Genomic DNA, 21,253 nt, shown 5'->3' on the forward strand with positions numbered 1-21,253 from the left:
AAGATAAATAAATAATAAAGCCAAATCTTGTCTTTCTTAACATGTATCTTTTTCTTCAAAAAAAGGGGGGGGCATATTTTCCTAAAGATCTCAACAACTTCAAATTTAAAGCCAGGCTCCAGTAAAAGCAATAGTGAGGGGAGTGTGAGAGGCTGCAGAGCTCTGGGGCATTGGCTTCTGTGCAAATCCCAATTCCATGGCCCCTGAAGTGGGTGTGTCTGAATGGTTCTGGCAGGTCTTCCCAGAAAAGTCAGAACAGCATCAGTTTCAAGAGAAATAGCTAGAGCTCCATGATGATTTGAGTGGTTTGTATGAATTATGGAATCTGGTTAAGATAAAAGGAAATGAAAATCACTCTTCTAAAGTAACTTAATAACACTGCAGGGAAAATGTTGGCTGGAGATGTGAACATGATTAACAGCTATTATTTTCTAATAAAAGTGATGATTAAAGTCACTATGAGATGGTGAGACACCATGATATACAATGAGAAGAAAGAACCCCAACTAATTCTAGACTTTGTAATACAAAGAAACTGGAATGCAGTGTAGTAGATCTGCATGTGGATCCTATCTCTACCCTTCACTAGATATGTGACATGGGACCAATGACCTGACCTGACTTCACTAACTACTGTTTGGTCATCCAGACTACTTCCCTGCTGCTCTCTGTTCTTCCTTGGACCTACAATTACTGCCTCCCTCCCACATACTTTTTAGGGGTACACTCTGGTGGAGGGGCACCTAGACCCACCTTTAACATTTGTAGGGCAGGAGGGCAAATAGGGACCCTCATAATCTAGGCTTAAATATTTGAGTTATGAGTCAAAGAAAATGTTCAGTAATATATGTTCTACCCTCCCATCTTAACAAGTTTACCTCTATAATGACCAGGAAGGCCAGATTCATATTTGCAATTCTTGCATTCCTCAGACTCCCATAATGGATGGAATGCCTCTTGCTCTCCTGCTGCCCACTCCTGCTTCTCTTTTTACCTGTGTTTTTCTCTTACAAGCCAAGCAACCTCATGGAAAAATGTATGGATGCTCCACTCTGCATATCTTTTCTTTCTTTCTTTTCTTTTCTTTTTTTTAGAGAGAGAGAGCAAGCATGTGGGAAGGGGCAAAGGGAAAGAGACAGAATCTTAAGCAGACTCCATGCTGAACACAGAGCATGACACAGGGCTCAATCTCATGACTCTGAGATTATGACTTGAGCTGATATCAAGAGTCAGATGCTAAAAAAATAAATAAATAAAAAGTCAGATGCTAAACAAACTGAACCACCCAGGTGCCCCCATTCTGCATATCTAATCACTATCTTTTTTTTAAAGATTTATTTATTTATGAGAGACATAGGGAGAGAGAGAGAGAGAGAGAGAGAGGCAGAGACACAGGCAGAGGGAAGCAGGCTCCATGCCGGGAGCCCAACGCGGGACTCAATCCTGGGACTCCAGGGTTGTGCCCTGGGCCAAAGGCAGGCACTAAACCGCTGAGCTACCCAGGGATCCCCTATCTGAGCACTATCTACACCACCTCTATGAATAGCCACCACCAGCCACCTTTCAAGCCTGTTGTATGCATATTGCATAAGCCATCTGCCATCAAGATGAAAAAATGGGGGACTGGACCTGGGAAGGCCATAGACATAGAATCAAGTCTATTTGGGTAGAGAATTTCTGAGTACTAAAAGCATGGTCTAGAATTAAGAGCATAAGCAGTAGATGAATCCATTCCCTTAGCTGTGTGGAACCTTCACCCTATGGAGATCCAAAGAGGTGGGCTCCCGCCTGATTAAATCAGATACCAGGCCCCTTTTGCCCAGGTCTAAGTGAAGCTCTGGATATATCCAAGTAACAAATCCTTTCTGTGCCTGTCTTTTGGAGAGTCTTAGTGTTCATAAAATAGTTCTTTTGACCAATAATAAGTGAAACACCCCCCCCCCCCCCCTCCCGAGTACCACAGATCTCAGACTTCAGTCCCAAGGGCCTGGAGACATACCAGAGGCATTAAACAGACTGAGGTATTCAGCAACTCTCTGGCCTTTGTATGACCACAGCTTTTTTTCTGTGTAAGTTCACTGAGCCAAGATTCATGTTCCCCCACAAGAATTTCTTACAGGAAGAATCCCCTGCTTCCTGGTGGTCTACCAACAGTTTTCAGATAGATCATCCTTTCACTTATAGTCAAGCTAAGTCTTCTGCAACATTGAGATATGACCCATTACAAGAGTGTGCACAGTAAATTATGATTAAAGGGGAAAGGGAAAGCCCTTTTTATCTGGCCTCCTATTATAATAAGATATTTGAGACACTTCAATAGAAGCATGAGGACTAAAATGTCTCTTGAGATTTGAGCCAACTGGGTAGTCTGTCTATTTTTAGATGTATTACAAAGGTAAAGAAATGTCTAATAGAATAAAAATTGCTTCTAAGGCATCTATGTTGTAAATGAGAAGCTATAAAGATAGCTCAGAACTCTGGAAACATGTATATGGGATACCATCAGTAATGATCAGTTCATTGTAAAAGGCATAAAAATCAGATATTGAGGAACACATTCAAATATATTTAGTTCAATGATACCAGTTTTCCAATCTTAGTGAATATTGTGGGTTGAGTTGTGTTCCTCAAAAAAGATGTATTAAAGATCTAACCTCCGGTACTTATGAATGTGGCCTTATTTGGAAAGAGGGTCTTTGTTGATGTAATCAAGTTAAGATGCGATCTCTGGGGTGGGCCAGAATTGAATACACCTGATATCCTTATATGAAGAGAAGAGATATAGGCACAGAAACAAGAGTTGAGACACCATTATGACAAAGACAGGTTGAAGAGTTGTAGCTGTAAGCTAAGGAATGTCAAAGATTGTCAGCAAAGCACCAGAAGCTAGGAAGAGGCAAGAAGAATTCTCCTATATGTTTCAGAGGCAGTATGGCCCTACTGACATGTCAGTTTTAGACTCCTAACTTCCATAACTATAAGACAATACATTTCTCCTGCCTTAAACCCACCAGTTTGTGGCATTTTGTTATGGCAGTCCTAGAAAGGTGATACAGTCTGAAAAATGGGATGAAAAAACCAGAGACACACAAGACCTTGCATATACCATTCTCTTAGAAACATAGAACATTGCTCCACTGCTCAGGACAGTAGCAGTACTTTCCCTATACTTATTGATTGATTGGTTACCCCAGAAAGTAAACGACTCACCCAGGTGATGAGCTCATGGTGTATCAGACAAATGCTGCTGGAATTCAGGTGTCCTGACCCACAACTGTTATGCATTCTTCCATTTGAGCAATTGGCATTTCCCTTCAGTAGATGTTATTAAATAACCCTGATGACAAGTAAGGAGCTATGCAGGTGCAGAGATTTGCTAAATATTATTGGATATGAATGTGATTTTTTCCCCAGTGAAATGGGGCATAAATTTAGTAGCAAACTTTCTAGCTGCATCCAAGATGTTATAAATGATTTGGCATTATTTAGCAAGTTTAGAAACAAATTTGCAGCAGACTTATATAACATCTTCCAGAGAGTTTGACTAGAAAGGGGACACAACATACTATTACTAATAATAGTACCATCACAGTGACACCATGACCTATGGGTAAGAGGCTCGGAGGCCATGCTTTCCTGGTGGGCTTCTCTCTCCATATTTATTCAGACATCAACTGGAGGTTGGGGCAGGGGAATTAGGAGGAAAGCAGATTCCTTTACTTCTTAGGAAAATTCTCTAAAAGTTTTTTTAATCCTTAGTAATTCTTATGAGATTATAAGAGTTGATATTGGCTCATTCGGCTCACATATGAAGAAAGTTGAGTCTTGTTTCCAGATTATTGACCCTGTCCTGGGGTTATTGCATATAGATAGACCTAAAGCAGGGACATGGGAACATCATATGAACATTGTTCTGAGATTTGGTAGTGACTCCTACATGCGTGCGTGCGCACACACACACACACACACACACGCATACCATGATGGTTTCTACAGGCCATTCACAGACGACTGGGAATTGTAAACAATTATTTGAGAAGATTTGAATGGTGCGTAGTTTTTAATGGCTTGGATATTTGTGTAACAAGTTGATTTGTTCATATGAGAATGCTCCTCTTCATCTATTAAGTGGTAAGTACTATTGGTGACAATTGAATGTAAAGTCCTCTGTCTGATGTACATTAGACAGTATAATATATAGTACAAATATTTGAATGTTATTGTGATAAATAAAAGCACGTTTGCCAGACCATGGTACAAATCTGACCCTAGGGGAAAGAGGAAAAGAAAGAAGGAAGGTGGGAAGGAAAGTAGGAAGGAGGCAAGGAGGAAAAAAGAGAAAAAGGAAAGAGAGGGGTGGAGGGTTGAATGAAAATGTCTTAGATTCCAGTGCAGCTCTATGAAAAGTTCAACAAGGCTATTTGGAAGGGCTTAAGTTAAAATCATAGTCAGAAATGCACTGTGTCTCCCAGGAATGCCCTGTTGTAGTAACCCCATCATCTCACTCATGGTTTGGTAGAAACCTGGGGTGGGAAGCATATGGCTGCAGTGCAAAGCTCAGAGTAACTTGTTTTCTGAGCAAAAAGTAATCAAGACCATAAATACAGACTTTAAATCTCAACAGCCCTCTGCCTCTAGGCAGATCTGAGTCTGAGGCCTGTTGGCTACTCAGAAAATTTGCTGCTATTGGAAGAATAAGCCATTGGAGGAACACTAGCATTTATCTTCATCCTGATTCTTCTGAGCTCATCTGAGATTTAGGGGTAGTAAAATTTAAACTGTGAATTTCAACCACACAACTGCCTGCTGTGCATCCCTTTCATAGGGAATTGCTAGTTTGAGAAGAGATTAAAGAGGAAGAAAAAAGCCTAGTGGCTAAAGAGTAGCATAAAAACCTGTCTATGATTTGAGGTATGGACCATTTGAGTTACCCTCCCAGGGAGAATTAATCTTTACACAAAGCACCTGGACATTGAGAATACAAAGATCAGTAGAGGAGATCTCACCTCCTACCATAAGTGAGAGTTACAGTTTAGTGAGAAAGACATGTGTGAGCAGGTGATTGCAAGTACCGTAAGGAGTGCAACGACAGAATCATGCAGAGGGTGCTTATGGATGCCCAAAGGACTTGACTTAATCTGAAGGGTCAGGGGTAGTTTCTAGGAGGAAATGACTTCTCAGCTGTCTTCAATGTTTTAAGTCAGTATTTTGCTTTTTATTGTTTTTACTTGATAATTACTATTTTTGGAAAATATTTTTATACTTTTTCCTCTTAAAGTCCAAAGCTTCTTAAGTATCTTCTTGCAGTGAATTTTAAATATTCACTGAAAGATGTTCCAAGCTCTTTTTGGCAACTGGAAATCACTACATGGCTGTCACCTGACCTCATTTTTCTTGTAATGGTAGAATTATTGTTAAATGAACGAATTAAGGTAATAAGATGATAAGTAAAAACTATTATTAAAAGCCCCTTTAAAAAGTAGCCCCAGCTCTTTAGAGAAGTGATTTTCCTGAAAAGTAAGTATGGATAATTGAAAGAAAATGGGGATCCCGGGGTGGCGCAGCGGTTTGGCGCCTGCCTTTGGCCCAGGGCGCGATCCTGGAGACCCGGGATCGAATCCCACATCGGGCTCCCGGTGCATGGAGCCTGCTTCTCCGTCGGCCTGTGTCTCTGCCTCTCTCTCTCTCTCTCTCTGTGACTATCATAAATAAATAAAAATTGAAAAAAAATACTTAAAAAAAAATGAGTATTTTCCTTTTAAAAGGCTTACAAATTATAAGAGATAATAATAATACTCACAAAACAATAGCATAATACAGACAAGTGCCCAATTATTATTAGGTTGTTTTTTTTTTTTTTTTTTTTTTATGATAGTCACACAGAGAGAGAGAGAGAGAGGCAGAGACAGAAGCAGGCTCCATGCACCGGGAGCCTGACGTGGGATTCGATCTGGGGTCTCCGGGATCGCGCCCTGGGCCAAAGGCAGGCACCAAACCGCTGCGCCACCCAGGGATCCCTATTATTAGGTTTTATTTCTAAGTTATTTTGTCATCTATTGGATAAAATGCGTTCCCCCATAATGTGTCATTAATAGAATTTCATTTTTTAAGGCCAGTCCACAAAATGGCATAAGATGGCTAAATGTAGCACTAATAATCCTGATCCATAATTGTTTCAAAGTCCTCAGATGGTAACTGACAGGCTTATGTCAGTGGCACGGCAGAGTTAGGATCAGGAAGAAATTTTCCAGAAGAAACACTGGGTTTTAGACTCCAGATCTGTAGAAAGGATGCTGGATTTATAAAACGGCCTATTTTCAGGGACAGTTGAGGTCAGATAAAACACTTCCAGAGAGAAAAGGCAGGCAATAAGTCCAACAAGCACTGGGGGTTAAGAGAGAATTAGAAACAGTTTGGCTTCCTCAACAACTCTGGAGCCACTGTTCTTAAAAACTTCAGGCTTCAATGAAACTTTCCAACCCAGTTGTCTCCTCATTTATAAAATTTTCTTAGTATTAGGAAATCTCAGACAGACTTCCAGGAAAAATGATAATTTTATACTTAAGTTTATGGTGTTCCACTCTTATGAAGCTATGAAGCAATAGAAGTAATATAAAATCTTTTTTTAAAATGCATTTTCGTCTTTAAAAAAAGTTCTCAGTAACATGCTGTGCCCTTTCAGTATCACTACAGAATAATTTATACCAAATTGAAAGGAAGACATGAGCATTTAGGAGATCATTCCTATTTGGAGAGATTTGCAGTATGAGGGGAGTCTCAGGAAAGAATTCTGAATACACTGTCACTGGTATTCTTTAATTTTGAGAGGCTGAAGTATTCAAGGTGTGGGCAGTTCAAGGAAGATATGGAATAATTCAAAATTCTTCCTCCCCACTAATGACAAATGGTTTGTCAAGGCCTTCGCTTAAATGGCACCACTTCCCTCCTTTGGCAAGCCAAGAGACATATCTTTAAGGGATCAAATGTCTCTACCCAAAATGTCAGGAGAAAATGAAATAGTTGGGAGAATATGAGAAAATATTGAATCACAAACCACAAGGATATCATAAAATGTTTGGCCGCTCTACCCCAACTAGAGAAAGAAGTCAAAATCCTAAAGGTACTTTCTACAAAATTCCATGGCACACTTTCAATTTTGTGGAGCTGGTCCATGTTCCTGGGGATTCAAACTAATTGGTGGAGGAAAAAGAAAACAGAATCCCTGACTGTAACTACTCAAGGCCCCTTTCCTTTCCCTTACAAACGCCTTCTTAAAAAAAAAAAATTTAAAAAGAGTAGAAACCACAAATTCTACCCTCTGGCTCATGTTCTAAAGATATTTTCCAAATAACATACAGAGAAACAAGAATTAGTTTCAAGGAGAATCCACCCATTCTAGTTTTGGGCAAAAGCCAGGTTTGCATAGAATAGCCCTTACTATTCAAATATATCTAGACATAATATGCTTCCTTATTTTATGAGATTCAGCATTATCCTGATACCAAAATCAGACAAGGATACTACAAGAAAAGAAAATTACAGACCAATACCCCTGATGAACATAAATGCATAAATCCTCAATAAAATACTAGCAAAGCACATACATCAACATAGTAAAAGGATTATACACTATGCTCAACTGAGATTTATCCTTGTGTTGCCAGGATGTTTGAACACACAAAAATCAATAAGTGTGGGGGCACCTGGGTGGTTCAGTAGTTGAGCATCTGCCTCATGATCCATGGGGAGCCCGCTTCTCCCTCTGCCTATGTCTCTGCCTCTCTTTCTCTCTCTCTCTCTCTCTCTTTGTGTGTGTGCGTGTGTGTTTCCCATGAATAAATAAGTAAAATCTTAAAAAAATAAATAAATAAATGATACACCATATTAACAGAAACAAAGGATAAAAATCATGTGATCATCTCAACAGAGATGCAGGAAAAGCATTTTGCTAAATTGAACAGACTTTCATGATAAAAATTTTTCAACAAATTAGATATAGAAGGAATATATCTCAATATAATATGTCAAGCCCACAGCTAACATCATACTCAATGATGAAAAACTGAAAGCTTTTCCTCTAAGATTAGGAACAACACAGTAAAACCCATTGCTACCACTTGTGTTTCACATAGTACTGGAAGTTGTAGACACAGCAAGTAGATAAGAAAAAGAAATAAAAGGCATCCAAATCAGAAAGGTAGAATAAAATTTTTCATATGTAGATGACATTATCTTACATATAGAAAACCCAAAAGACTACCAAAAAAACTGTTAGAACCAATAAAATAATTCAGTAAAGTTGTAGGACACAAAATCATTGTAAAGAAATCAGTTGCAATTCTATATACTAACATTAAGTGTTTGAAAGAGAAATTAAGAAAATAATCCTGCTTGCAATAATAATAAAGAAAATTAAATACTCAGAAATAAATTTAGCCAAGGAGATGTTGAAAGATCTGTACATTAAAAATTAAAGATGTTTATGAAGAAATTTGAAGAAGATACAAATATATGGAAAGATATTCCATGTTCATGGACTAGAAAAATTAACATTGTTGAAATGTGCATTATACCCAATACAATCTACAAATTCATTGCCATCCCCATAAAAATTCCAATGGCAGTTTTTCACAGAAATAGAAAAGAAATCCTAAAATCTGTATTAAACCACAAGACTCCAAAAAAGCCAAAACAATCTTCAGAAAGAACAAAGCTAGAGGCATCACACTTCCTGATTTCAAGCTAGATTAGAAAGCTATAGTAATAAAAACAGTATGGAGCTGGAATGAAAAGAGACATAAAGAGCAATGGAAGATAATAGAGAGCCCAGAAACACACACACACACACACACACACACACACACACACACTGTCAACTATTATTTGACAATGGGGAAAGGATGCATTTCTTAAATAAATGATGCTAGGGAAACTGGAAATCCACATACAAAAGAATGAAATCAGACCCCTGTCTTACACTATACACAATAGTTAACTACTTGAAATGGATTAAAGACTTAAATGTTAAGACTTGAAAATGTGAAACTTCTAGAAGAAAACACAGAGCAAAAGCTTCTTGACATTTGTCTTGGCAATCATTTTTTGGACACCACACCAAAAGCACAAGCAAAAAAAGCAAAAGTAAACAAGAGGGACTATCTAAAATTTAAAAAGTTTCTGTATGGTAATTAATCACCAAAATGAAAAGACAACCTATGAATTGGGAGAAAATATTTGCAAACCATCTCTGATAAGTGATAAATATCCAAAATATATTAAGGAACTCACAACACAGTTCAATAGCAATAAAAAAAAAAAGATGATTGAAAAAACAGGCATAAGACCTGATACTTTGGTATTGTAGACCTTCTTGGTATTTTCCATTTTAGATGTAACATCTTCCTGTCTGAAGTGCGAGCAGTCCAACCCTGAATAGTGCAGGCATGAGAACCTAGGCTGCAAGCTTAATTCCGGGAGCAATCCAAAGGTACTTCTTGGTGGAAAAAGGGATGCTTAGATACTCACCACCTGTAACCATCACACTCTTTGATGATCAGGTTTACCACATGACTTTAATCCACATTTCTCATCTCCTTCCCTGTTTGGATGAGCTGAACAGACTTTCCAAGAGCTGGAGAACATGAGAAGGTGCCCTTGCTTCTCCTTGCCTTCCTCTTTTCCCTCCTAGAATAAGTCTCACAACCAGAACACCTAAAGCCTGCAGGCTGACTTCATCTCCCTGGGCTTCATTCACACAGCTAATCACGGACAGACCAGAACCACTTACTTAACATTTGCAGAACATAATCAGTGTCAGAAAGATAGCCATCACTTAGGGTAATAAATCTGAGTTTTGCTTCTGCTGTTTCTATCTGTAGTTCATTTGTGACTTAAGGATACTTGGAACTGAGGAGAGAAATCAAGAGATTATGGCTGCCTGATTTCTAGTGCCTGATTTCTAGGCCTAAGACATTTTTTCAAAAAAGGTATACAAATTACCAAAAAGTATATGAAAAGATGCTCAGCATCATTAACCACCGGGAAATGTAAATTGAAACTACAATAAGCTATCGCCTCACACCTGTTACGATTGCTAGTATCAAAATGGCAAGAGATAAGTGTTGGTAAGGATGTGGAGAAAAGAGAATCTTTGTGCACTGTTGGTGGGAATGTAGATTGGTGCAGCCACTATGGAAAACAGTATGAAGGATCCTCAAAAAATTAAAAATAGTACTACCGTATGATCTAGCAATCCCATCTCTGGGAATATATCTAAAGGGAATGAAATCAGGATCTTGGAGAGGTATCTGCACTCTTGTGTTGACTGGAGAATTATTCACAATAGCCAAGATGTGGAAACCTAAGTGTTAATCACTAGATAAAGAAAATTAAATTTTAAAAAAAGAAAATGAAATAAAATGGAATGGAATGTATACACACACACGCACACACACACACAAGGTGATATTAATCAACCTTAAAGGAAATCCTGCCATTTGTGCCAACATAGATGAACCTGGAGGACATAATGATAAGTGAAAGAAGCCAGAGAGAAAAAAGGCAAATACTGTATGATCTCACTTATATGTGGAATCTAAGAAAAAAAAAAAAAGTGAACTCTCATAGAAACAGAAAGTAGAATGGTGGTTGCCAAGAGCTGAGGGTATGAGAGATGGGAAGATGTTTATCAGATGGAACAAATCTCAGTTATAAGGTGAATGAGATCTGGAGATCCGATGTACAGTGTGGTGATTATAGTTAATAATACTGTATAATAGGGGTCCCTGGGTGGCTGAGTCAATTAAGCATCCAACTCTTGGTTTCAGCTCAGGTCATGATCTCATGGTTGTGAGATTGAGCCCCACATCTGATTGAGCTCCACACTAAGTGTGGTGCCTGCTTAAGATTCTCCCTCTCCCTTTGCTCCTCCCCCACACTCTTTCTCAAATAATAATAATAATAATAATAATACTGTATTGTATACTTGACATATGCTAAGAGAGGAGATCTTAAGGGTTCTCATACATGTAACTTTGTGAGATAATAGAAATGTTAAGTAACTTGATCATGATAATAATTTCACAATGTATGCATATATGAAATCACATTGCTCATATATACAATTTTATTTGTCAATTATACCTCAGTAAGGCTGGAAAAAAAATAATTGTGGTAGGTTATTGTGATGCAAAGATCTATAAATATTTCTACAAGCATACACATAAAAGAAATTATAAAGGAAAAAACTACCTTGGATTCAGACTTTTTCCTCTGCAACATTGTATCACAAAGACAATGCAGCAAGATATTCAAAATTTGAGGCAAAACTGTATAATCAAATTATGGAAAGAAAATAGAAGTACACAAATTCAAAGACAAAGTATTTCAAAGACTCAGGAAATATTCTAGAAGGTATAGTTTAATGGACTGAAAGTGGATAATTATTTTAAAAACTCATTTGTAGAATGAATGGACTAATAATGAGCATTTTAAATCATTTGAACATATAATTTTTCACAATGTCTATTAGAAATACTAACTATACAAAAGAAGACAATGTTATAATACAATAATTAATGATAATTTCTCTAGGGTAAGAGGGTGTATAAATCTTGAAGCGTGCTACAATGAAATGGAGATGAGAGGAAATATAAGTAAACTAGCCTTAGTCTTTTACATTTTTTTCAATAAGCATTGTTTTATATTTGAACTTAGTAAATTAAGAACTTTATTAACATGTACCATTTAAGAACCAAAACAGATGAGCAAAGGGAAAAGAGAGAGAGAGGGAAAGAGAAACCAAGAAACAGACTCTTAACTATAGAGAACACTCTGATGGTTACCAGAGTGGAGTTGGTTACAGCAGGGATGGATTAAACAGGAGTTGGGGATTAAGGAGTGCACTTGCTCTGATGAGCACTGGGTGATGTATGGAAGTGTTGAATCTGTATATTGTACACCTGAAATTAATATAACACTATCAACTACCTTAAATTAAAATTTTAAAGATGTACTATTTAAAGCTCCAAAAGTGGCCACTAGTAAACTAAAAGAAGATACATATTCCCTTTCATTTTACAAGAGGAAGAGAAGTAGAAACCATACAGCAAAAACAGAAATAAAAATAAATTCTAGGAAGCATAAACACAGACAACCTAAAAAGACTTACCTAGAAAGATGCATACACAAATGTTGGCAGGAGTGTTTTTCTGAGTGATAGGCTTTTGGGGGATTTTTACTTCTTTATTATCTCTTCTTGTGTTACCTGAATTTTCCATAGTAAATGTGATATATCTTTGCTAAACAAACTAAATGCAGAGATTGTAGTTACCTGTCCCACACACATGACAGGATTCACTTGAAGAAACTGCTGCCATTATCCTTTCCTCATAAGAGTTTTCTGTCTCTGCATTATATGGGGGATTCATATCATTTTAGGTAATTTAGAAATAGCAAATGTTGCATTGTGATATCTTAGTCACAATGGTTGGTCAAGGAAGTCTTGGCTTCTTCCTTATTTACTACATCGAATAATCTCACAGACATTTTCAGACAGTCCACCATGTCCCAGTACTTGATAGAATTTAGGGATACAACAAATAAGACATGCTTTTAATCCTCCAGAAGTTCAAAGTCTAGCAGGACAGTATGTTCTCAAAGGATATCATCTGGGTAGCCCCGGTGGTGCAGCAGTTTAGCGCCGCCTGCAGCCCAGGGAGTGATCTGGAGACCCTGGATCGAGTCCCGTGTCGGGCTCTCTGCATGGAGCCTGCTTCTTCCTCTGCCTGTGTCTCTGCCTCTCTCTCTCTCTCTCTCTCTCTCTCTCTGCATCTCTATGAATAAATAAAATCTTTAAAAAAATCAAAGGATATCATATCTCCTTTATCAAAGGTGGTACTAAGTTCACAGCCAGGATCCTGAGCTTTTGACAGTGAGTGCTGGGAGCCTCTAGAATCCTAAGTGTAGTAAGTAAAGTGGTTCTCCAATCATTGTGATTAAGAGTTTGTAGCTGTGACATCAGGCTAGTTTAGGGTCTGATGCCTGGTGGCTTCTTTTCTGCAGATGATATCTGCATGAAGGGATTAGGGAAAGTCAGAGTTTTGAGGTCAAATATAATGGGGGCACCTTTGCCACTGGAGGGAGAACTCTGCAGAAAATATCGAATTTTGGGGCTTAACCTCAAAATAGGCAGAGCACCATTCTAAGGGTCATTGCTATGTTAAGTGTTCATAAGAGAGATTGACTGCACATCACCCAGGGACATTAAGTCAGATAAGCTTTTACAGGTAGTTCTTTCAGGTCTCAGCATATCAAGTTACTACAGTAAGAAATGAGGTGATGAGAAAGCATAGCATGTAATACCAAACTCTGGATTTTGAAGTGATTGGAATGAATTTGATGTCAGTGAAAGATCATTATAGTAAAACTTAATTCCCAGTAATGCCAGAGGATTCATAAAACTAAAAACTGAAGCAGTAGAAGTAAAAAGTCCCTTGTCAATTTTTCAAAAGTGTGACTAGTATAATCTATTTTTTTCTTTCAGTTCCCTTTCAAAAAGTAATAATCAGAATAAAAATATGCCTTTAAAAGCATGTTATATTTTCAGTCTCACAATTAAACTTTGAATCCATGAATTCTAGCACAGACTTCTATCTCCATTTACTTCTGAACTGCATGTATAATTGAACTAAACACACAAGCACACACACACACACACATACACACACACACCTGTTGGATAAATATGGCAGCTTTACTAAATGAGAGTTTCAGAGACATGTTCCTATGGAGGTGTGATATGTGCTCTTGGTTATTTAGAACAAGATTTATAATAGCTGGAGCAAGATATCTGAGAACAGAAGTTTTTAAAAAGGTAAAAATGTGAATCTACATATGTTTTCATAGTTATCTACACATGTCAAGCTACTTGCAAGAAAACCTTGGGGAAAAGGGCATTCAGTAAAAAAAAAAAAAAAAAATGTTCATTAAATAACCCCATTGCCTGTGCATGTCACATGTATTTAGGGACACATTTGTCAAAATCGGTAAAACTCTTTGGAATAGGACCTTAGTCCAGTGGTTTGGGCACAAATGATGCCTCTTTACTTTTCTGATGTCTCTAGTTCATAGAGATAGTTGGAGGTTTTCTAAAGAACAAATTTGATTTACAGCACTGAAAGACCAAGAGTGGCCTCAAGAAGATATGCCACCTTGGGTTATTCATCACAGTTGTTCTGCAGGTGAAAATTGTCTTAAAGAGTAAGTAAGTGTGACTAATTTCTGTCCTTCCTGGTGCATCATCATAGTTAGATTTGGGGATAGGATATAGAAGCAGCAATTAGGCTCTTGAAATTGTTTTATGTTTAATTTTCTTTAACACAGGTATGAATATATTGTTAGGGTAATACTGTCAGTTGTAACAGCAAAGACTCTCAATCTTAGTGTCTTAATACAATAGAAGTTTATTTATTGCATATATAGTCCAAAGCAGGTGTCTTCAGTCAGCAGGCAGCTCTCTTCCAAGTAGTGATTCATGGATCCAGCATTCTTCCATTTTATGGGTCTGTCATTGTCACCAGGTTGCTTTCAAGGTCTCTGGCTTTTCTTCATCTTGCTACAAAAGGAAAATATGCAGAATATTATGTGCAGGCCTAGAAAGCAGCACATATCACTCCACTATTTCCTCATGGCTGGAACTCAGTTATACACCACAATGAATTGCAAAGGATCATGAGATCTAATCTACTGCATGCCAAAGAAAAAGATGTGCCAACAACAGCCAATTGTGATAAATACAGCTGTGAATCTATCTTTCCATATCCACTCCCCAGAGCACTTAGTTGACCTTCATGTCATTGTGCATGATGGACTTAAGTTGTCCCCAACTACCACAGATCTCCATCTTTCTAGCTTCAGATACATATTTCCTAGCCATGTACTCTGTGACTACAAAGCTGAGGGTTTCTATTATAGCAACATCTCACTTGTAGGTGCCAAGTTCTGTGTTAGTTAAGGTACCTTAGCTGCTCTAAAAGATAAATTCTCAAATATTAGTTCATTAGTTACTTCATTATAATAAAAATTGTTTTCTTATTCATATAAAGTCCAAAACAGTTGTCCCTAGTCCTCTTTTTGCCAGGTTGATTCAGGCACTCCATCTTCTTCTATCCTGTCCTTTTCTTTGACTTAACTTTGTGGCTCCTGTGATCACCATGTTTGTCTATGGATTCAAGTGGGAAAATGCCCAAAGGTCCATACATGGGAAAATTTTATGAGCCAGGCATGTGAATTTCTGCTCAACTTACACTGGCTAGTTCTCAATCACATGACCATAACTGCAGGGGAAGCTGGGCATGTGTGTCCCTGTGTTAGTCTCTAGTACAGTACACATATTCAAATCTTTGGATCCCTGCTCCTTATTATCCATATTTATAAAATGGATCAGTGAATCACTTATCAAATAACATAACAAGTTTCTTTGGGAAGTTGTATTGGTTACTCAGATCAAACTGGGCAAAGGCATTTTTGGAATGAAAAGTATATTAACTTTGTATGTGTTTTAGAATTAAACAGATTTTTGATGTATAAGCACCCAATAACTACAACAATTCTAGATGACACTTTTTTGCCCTTTATACCTTTGGTGGCATGACAAATGAATAAAAATTGTTTGCATATCAAGAAAATGATGTATAAATATCCAGAAGCACAATTGTTCTGTGTTTCTTTCAATGTCGTATGTATTTGTACCCCTAATATGCTAATGATCAACCCATACTTTGCTATCATAATTAACATAAGATTCATTTGTAATTTGTTCTTCATTTTCTGGGAATTTTGAAGATACACAGTCTGACATAGGTAAATTAAGGTAATTTATTGACCTCTTTGAATGATCTATCCAAAGGCATATTTGTATTTCAAATGACAATGAATCTTAAAAATGTTAGATCTTGAGGCGTTTAGTTTTACTTTGCCTATTTACAAAAAAAAAAAAAAAAAAAAAAAAAAAAAGTTTATTGTGGGATTACCAGTAGTTGGGTAAAGGGAGACAAAAGGTAGAACCAATCACAATATATCCTTTAAGAAGGTAAATAAGTAACATATTTGTATCACAGTGTGGAGTTATATTCTTTTTCATTAAAGAAATGAGTTTATAGAGGAAGAGAAAATCTCATTGAAGGAAGAGAAATGGCATTTCAGCTGAAATTTTGAAGAAAGTTTACATTGAAAGAGCTAATTCATGTAAAGGGTTAAGAATAATGATAAACACATATTAAGTATTCCATCTATGTTAGTTATAATGATGACCAGGATGATGATGATAATGGTGGTAATGGTAGTGTTGGTGATTAAATAGGTTGATTCAGCTATGACTTTTTGTTTTTTGTTTTTTTTGGCTATGACGTTTAGGAAAACAATTGGTATATCCATAGAACTCTCAGTCACTGAGAGATGCCATTGAGAAGGCACACTATGAAATTGTCTTGAGTGTATTTTGTACCCCCGTTCTGAAATTTTTCCTAATCATCCTAGAAATGATTAATTATTTTGGATCCTTCTTTGAAGTGATCTTAGAGTGTTGTTGTTGTTTAGTATCCCTCTATCTGATCTCTGTATTCAAATGCTAAAGATAAATGCATTGTATGCATACCTGGAGAAATTCTGCATCCCTGCCTTCTTCCATATTTTAATGAACTATATGGCCTGGAAATTTGAGAGGTGAACTTAGACATTCCCTTTACATCACATCACTTGACTTCAGAGCAAAGACTGAGCTACATATGACCTGATGCCTATCTGCTGTGATCTAGCCTTGCTGTTCTGTTTCCCTGCCACCACACACTACCCCAACAAGAAAGGATGATTTCCCCCCTGTATCCTGAGACCTACAGCCATGCTTGCGTCCTAAGTGTGCAGCAAAACCACCTCCCCTCTCCCAATAATCCATCCTGTTCAGTGCCTTCTCTCTTAAAATAGTGAACATTATACCCTGAGTATCTATTAATCATAAAAAGAACTGCAGGATTAAAAGGGAACAGGATGGGTGTCCCTAAATGAGTATTGCTTCATACTTTCATTTTCTATCAGTGATACAGATATTTATTAACATCCATCATTATACTGGATTTTATTCTTTGCCCATTGTCCAGTCTACTTAACATTAGTTTATTGCCTCCCTTACTTCTCCATATGGCCTCAATAAATTCTGAGTGAATAAATCAGAAGCCTTTTTACCACTCCATGCATGACACAGCATAAGACTTCCATAAGCTAGTGCTAATTATAAAACTACTTGTGTCCTCTTATGTAACCAGCATGGCTTTACAGCAAGAAGCGTGTTATCTGGTGTTTTTAAAAGTATTTATTGTTTCCTTTTGTAGAGTTGCTGTATAACTGTCTCATGATTCTTTGTCATTAAATTGACCTTGTTAGCTCTAATCTACAGGTACCGGAATGATAGTGTTCTAACATCCTTTTCCATCACAAGTTTCCAAGCCTCTTGCTTTGTTCAATGCTTGATACCTGAAGAAAGATTTTTTCCCCTGCTTTCCCCTGCCTGGTGATACTTGATAGTTACTCTGGCAACAGTAACACAACTTCAGCAATGGTCTAAGGATACTGTTTCAGATTTATACAAAGACTTCATATTTCAGTCATTTGGGAAAATACAAGCATATGGGTGAGAGTTAATTTTTTTTTCTTTTTTCTTTTTTCTTTTTTTTTTTTTTTTTTTACAAATGTGCAGACCAAGCTAAGAAAAGACTATTTTGAAAATACTAAGGTTGTTGTCAAGGGTGATATGTTACTAAGAATTTACATCTTAATTTCACTCGTGTTTCTTAGTTTCCTCTTTTTATAAAAAATGTAATGATGCCTTTATATTTACCAGCAAACATCAAATGTTTGATGAAGTATTTCGTGTGTCTCTAGACTAGCAGTTCCCAGGAGAAGTATCTCAAGATGACTCTTCATGAGAGAATTCCTTTGTTAAGTAATTGCGGGATATACTATATACTGAATCTTTTTTGGGAGGGATTCACAATATGTACATTAGCATTTTTAAGTTTCTGAGAAGTCCTGTAGGAGGATACCTTTTTTTCTTACAGTATTTTTTTAACCTAGAACTTCTGAGCATATCTGACAGTAAACCAATAAACTTCTCTTATCCTTTTTTAGCAGGCAACCTCAGTTGCAGTTTGAAATGCACTTTGGAAATGTGTGCTCTAAATTAATGATTCACAAAGGTTTGGATATTATGAAAAAGTGAAATTAAATAATATATTTAGGGATTGTCAGTGTTTTATTTTGCCAAGTAAAGACATCAAAAAATAACTATAACTGCTATTGCTATAATTTATTAGAAGGAAGGGCATTTTATCACCAAAAAATTAGAAAGAGGTGTAAAAATACAGAAATATTTAAAATTTGATAATATTTAGCTTTATAAAAATTTCAAGGCAGGGGCTGCCTGGGTAGCTCTGTGGGTTAAACATTCAATTCTTGATTTTGGCTCAAGTCATAATCTCAGTTTCATGAGATTGAGCCCCACATCAGGCTCCACAGTGAGCCTGGAGCCTGCTTGAGATCCTCTCATTCTGCCGCTTCCCCATCCCATATGCACTCTCTCAAAAAAATTTTTTTTAATTTAATGTGTCATATTTGTTTTTCTCATTTTGAGCCAGTGAGAATTTCATCATGAGCATATAATACCTATCCATTATTTTTTATTATGGAGCATTTCTTTCCCTTTTCTTTTGATATCAGAACACCCCTTCTCTATAAGAAGAATTCATTCAACATGGTTAGTTTGAGGTGTTGTTGGGGGCACTCACTTTATCTATTAGTCAAGGGGTGAGGTGTGACTTGGGCTGGCCCAATTGGGCCCACATCCCCTGATCACAATCTTGGAGTGTCAGCTTCTATCTTTGGTAATATGTGGAGAAGATTTTCCAAAGGAGCATTTTTAAAGATTGTTTTGTCTGCTTTGTGGAGAATGGCTTTATAAGGAAGAGTGGAAGCCAAGAGACCATTAAGAGACCTATAGAGAGATGATGGTGGTTTAGACTAGGGTCGTGACAGAGAAGGTGAGAATGAATCAGGTTTTGAGATTCTTGTGCTGACAAAGCCAATAGGACTTGATGATGATGGGGGCAATGAAGAAAAGAGAGACAGAACAGGGACTCTCTAGATTAGGATTTCTACAGCTGGATGGGAGGTGGAGCCATCTACTGATGGGCATGTGTCTGTGTACATTTTTATTTTTATTTTATTTTATTTTATTTTGAGAGAGAGAGTGCATGGAGGAGTGGGAGCAGAGGGAGAGAATCTTTTTTCTTTTTAAAATTTTTATTTATTCATGAGAGACACACAGAGAGAGGCAGAGACATAGGCAGAGGGAGAAGCAGGCTCCCTGTCCTAGATCCTTGATCCTAGAACCCCAGGATTATGACCTGAGCCAAAAGCAGACACTCAACCACTGAACCACCCAGCTCTCTTGGTGTCCCAAGAGAGAATCTTAAGCAGCTCAGCACAGAGCCCAACTCAGGGCTCAATCTCATGACCCTGAAATCATGACCTGAGCTAAAATCAAGAGTCATATGCTTAACCAACTGAGCCATTCAGGTGCCCCAGCACATTTTTAAAAATTATATAAGTTGTGACAATACCAAACCAACTTAAATTTATTGCAGTGCCCTGGGGAAAGTAGAAATCCTCATCTCTTAATCAGTATCGGATGTACCTGTTGTCTCAAAAGATGCAAAAGAAAATAGAAACCCCTCGGAAGCCTCGCAGTCCATCCTGTATTATCATTGCCTTGATAACAGGAGGAAAAATACTATTTAAATAAAGTGCCAATACCAGTGAGAAAGTGTCACACTAAGAAGAGTAATCTTTTTTTTTGGTATGTTTTATTGGAGTTCAATTTGACAACATATAGTATAACACCCAGTGCTCATCCCGTCAAATGCCCCCCTTAGTGCTTAGAAGAGTAATCTTTATGCTCAACATAATAGTTTAATCAAACGCTCTTGGGCAAACATGGATGCTATAGCATGTGCCATGCATCATTTGGGAATGCCTTCAGCAAAAAGCTGCAGAACCATCATCAGTATAATGGAGGTGTCTGTTGTTTGTGCCTCTCTGTTTCACATATTGCCACAATCAATTATATTTAAAAAGGTGAACACCACCAAAGAGAAATGAAATAAGATTAGGCTAATGCAGTCTTTTTGGCAGCTGTGGCTTATATCAAACCTGGTGTGCATAAGCAACTGTTTCTGTAAAGTATATTTGTGTATCAATGCTGTGAAATCAGGGAGTTTAGGGAAAAGTTGTCAGTAAAAGTATGTTATCTCCTTTTGGGAGAATTATTCAATTTACCTATAAATAGATTAGCATGCTGGGAAAACTGTTGGTAAATAAGACCCAGGGATGCAAGGTAATGGAATAATCATGGCATTTATTCATGTTCAGATGTAACATTCATCTTGAAAGCTTGAAATATTAAATCTCTTATTTTGCACTTAGAGTATTCTGCTCAAATGGCAACAACAGGTTCTATAGCAAATGTGTGGGAACTTATTTCTAAAATGTATTATGCTGAGTGAAATAAGTCAATCAGAAAAGGACAAACATTATATGGTCTCATTCATTTGGGGAATATAAAAATTAGTGAAAGGGAATAAAGGGAAAGGAGAGAAAATGAGCGAAAATATCAGTGAGGGTGACAAAACATGAGAGACGCCTAACTCTGGGAAATGAACAAGGGGTAGTGGAAAGGGAGGTGGGCGGGGGGATGGGATGACTGGGTGATGGGCACTGAGGGGGGGCCCTTGGTGGGATGAGCACTGGGTGTTATGCTAAATGTTGGCAAATTGAACGCCAATAAAAATAATTAAAATAAAATAAAATAATAAAATAAAATAAAATGTTTGATTTGCCACCTAAATTGTCTTAAATCATAATCACAAGACCTTTGTCAGCCTTTTTTTTCTTTATTAAAAAGCTAGATTCTTTTTTTTAAAAGCTATATTTGTGGAGTGGGGGCTTTGTTTAAAATGAGTGAATGTAATGACATTGTTTTTTTTTCTTAATTTCATAAAACAGCACTGAAAATAAATATTGGTGTCTGTACCTGAAGCTGAAAGAAATTGGATGCTATTCATTATACTGCATTGCTACTCTTCCCCTCCCCACCCCATGGCAAGTGTTGTATCAGTGAGAAAAACATTGGATTTGTGCCACCTTA

At 37.2% G+C, this 21,253-nt stretch overlaps 1 protein-coding gene and 1 long non-coding RNA gene across 15 annotated transcripts in view; one reads left to right on the forward strand and one right to left on the reverse strand.

Annotated features, from left to right (window-relative positions):
- Window positions 1-21,253, forward strand: part of RGS7 (regulator of G protein signaling 7) — a 580,824-nt gene that overhangs the window by 362,727 nt on the left and 196,844 nt on the right. The window lies entirely within an intron of this gene.
- LOC140635567 (uncharacterized) overlaps window positions 14,447-21,253 on the reverse strand; it is a 56,952-nt gene continuing 50,145 nt past the window's right edge. For all 8 annotated transcript variants that reach the window (XR_012032909.1, XR_012032908.1, XR_012032911.1 and 5 more), the window contains one exon: window positions 14,447-14,614. This is a non-coding gene — a long non-coding RNA (uncharacterized lncRNA). The remainder of the gene's footprint in view (window positions 14,615-21,253) is intronic.

The sequence above is a fragment of the Canis lupus genome, chromosome 6 (assembly GCF_048164855.1).
Source record: "Canis lupus baileyi chromosome 6, mCanLup2.hap1, whole genome shotgun sequence".
In the NCBI taxonomy this organism is placed as follows: Eukaryota; Metazoa; Chordata; class Mammalia; order Carnivora; family Canidae; genus Canis; species Canis lupus.